The sequence below is a fragment of the Fukomys damarensis genome, unplaced genomic scaffold (genome assembly GCF_012274545.1).
Source record: "Fukomys damarensis isolate Sample0158 unplaced genomic scaffold, DMR_v1.0_HiC HiC_scaffold_17, whole genome shotgun sequence".
Lineage (NCBI taxonomy): Eukaryota > Metazoa > Chordata > Mammalia > Rodentia > Bathyergidae > Fukomys > Fukomys damarensis.
The window spans coordinates 46,820,263-46,823,038 of record NW_022900929.1 but is presented as its reverse complement, the minus strand read 5'-3'; positions in this window follow the sequence as shown (position 1 = coordinate 46,823,038).

Here is a 2,776-nt window from a genome sequence, read left to right as displayed (position 1 = left end):
AAGAAGAAGCAAATGATTGTATTTTGCAAATGGCGCAGCAGAAGGGAAGATGAACAGCACTTATGAAGAGCCTGGCCTTGAAGGCCAAATATTTCATGGAATGACTAAGACTACCAAAGATACTAGCTGTGTAGGGTATTCAGAAATTCATTCTTCTAAGAGGTGAGTGCCTCAGTATCAAACTCACTGGGCTGGGTATCTGGGGGATGCAGGAAGTGCTTTCTTGAATACAAACCCAAACAAGGTTTTAAAGATTTCATATTAGCTCTCAGCAACAAAAAGACATGAAATTAAAGACCAAAGTATTGCCGGGGTTATAGTTCAGTGGCACCACCCCTGCCTCACAAGCACAAGATCCTGAGTTTGATCCCCAGTTGCAAAAAGCAAAACAAAAAAAACACTGAATTATTGATACTAATACTGATATGTATGAACCTCAAATTATGCTGAATGAAAGAAACCAGACAAAGGATACATTTTTATTTGATTCCATTTATGTAAGATTCTGGAAAACACAAACTAATCTATTAACAGGAAGCAGATCATGGCTGATCAAAGGCAGGAGAAACTAGAGGGGAATTATGAAGGAATGCAAAGATTAATTTATAGAGGGCAGGCTGGGGATGTAGCTCCGCAGCACAGTGCCTGTCTGGCAAGTACAAGGTCCTGAGTTCGAACCCTGGTACCCCCCCAACCAAAATCACACGCCAAGATACCTTTTAAAAAAAGAAGGGAGGAGCTTGGTGGGGAAGGAGGCAAAGAAAAGGGAGGGGAGGGGTGAATTCTAGGGCCTCTCTTGTAATTCTTTCCTGCTCAAGAACACCAGATGGTGTCTGATTATAAGATTCTTTTTTCAGTACTTTCCTGCATTTTCAACTGCCAGGGTGGCCTGTAGGCTTAACTTTCTACTCTTAGGTCAGTGAGCCTACAAAAGCCCCTCACTTCAGCTGGTCCTTTCTTTTCTTGGACCTAGAATGCCACTTCTATTCTGCACCTCTGTCTCCATTTGCTAGGATGTTTCTTCCATCCTAAATGATCCAAATTTTCTCTTGCCTTTTAGGCCCAGTGAATATAAGATTTATTTCACTGTCTTTCCTATCTATTGCTGCAGAAAAAAAAATTCTGTACCCTCTTCAAGTTTCTCTATAGTTTATTATCTAAACTGCTCTTTTGACACCTATTTGCTGCCTTGTATTAGTTGCTTTTCACGTGCATATGTCTTCTAACTAGGCTGTGAACTTCGGGGCAGAAACTAGATCATATTTATCTTTGTGTCTCACCCAAGACACTTAATAAGTGTCAATTTAAAACACCTCAGCTTTATAGTCTTTCCAACACACTTTCTCAGCCATTATCTCATTGGATCATTACATCAACCCTAGGAGATTGGAGGAGCTGCAAATATGTTATTTCCTCCTTTTGACAGATAAGGAAACGTGAAGCCCAAGGTCACGTGGCTGGTCAGAGAGACCAGATCCCTGCAGCTCCAGGCTCTCTGCTGCTCTTCTCCACGCTCCTCCTGCAAGACAGGCGCCCGCGTCCTCACCTCCTCATCCCCAGCGCTTCAGAGCTGTTTAGCCAAAGCTTTGCGTCTCACATTTGCGAATCTGACGCCCCTCCAGATGAAATTTCAGTAGGTTTCTGATCAGCTCTGAGTCACCAAGCGTGATTGCTATTTTATTCCAACCGCTGTTTGTTAGGGACATTACGCCTGCTGTTTAATGACGCTGAACTACAGAATTGAAGAAGCATAAATGATTTTTAAAAGTCCTGGAAAATGACAGCACACTAGTATTAAACATGAAAGGTGGCAGCTGACAAGCTGACTGAGGATGCCGAATCTCTGCACTGGGCCACACCATCCCTCTTGTGTACTAGTAGAATTCTCAGCCTGTGCTAAAGGAAAAGCTGAAACTCTATCTCCCAGCCCAATTCAACCAGAGTCCTTCCTCAACATCCTGGGCTCTCACCTCCTCCGATGCAAGAGATTTGATAGCCTTGGTGCAATTTACTTAGAACCAAAAAAAAAAAAAATTTGTTTTTTTGTACCCAGGATCGAACCCAAATATTTTTATTTTTGAGATGGAATCTCATCAGCTTTCTGGACTGGCCTTGGACTCACGATCCTCCTGTTTCAACCTACTAAGTAGCTGGGATTGCAGGCCCGCCATTGTGTCTGGCCAAACATGTTGTTTTAAAAAATAATTCACCTTCTGGGTAGATTCCAGCCAACTTCAAACAGAGGGAGCACATTGGGTTTAAAATTAAGACATAGGTGCCAGGCGTGGTGGCACAACTTTGTAGTCCCAGCACTCTTGGAGGCTGAGGTGGGAGGATTGCAAGTTCGAGTCCTGGGGTGATTTAGCAAGACCTCGTCTCAAAAAACCAAAGGGTCTGGGGATGTAGCTCAGTGTAGATGCCCGGGGATTAATTCCCAGCACCAAAGAGATGAATGAAGGATGGATGAGAAGTAAAGGGGACAGCAGAGGAGGTAATGAAAGCGACTTCCCTGCCGAAAGAACTAAATGAGGAGAAACCAACAAAGCAAAACGCTTGGCACCGAGTCTCACTGTTGGCCCTCAATAAATATGCGCGACTACTACCATTTCCCAATGTTTGTCCTTAACTGGGTGTATGGGGTGGGGGAGAGGAACCAAGAAGGCGCACAGCGGACTCCACAGGACCCCTTTCCCAGGCAGGTCAAACTACCCGACTTCCCAGTCTTTATGGCCGCAGCGCGCGCCCAGGGGGCGGGGCCTGCTCGTCCCGCCCGTCC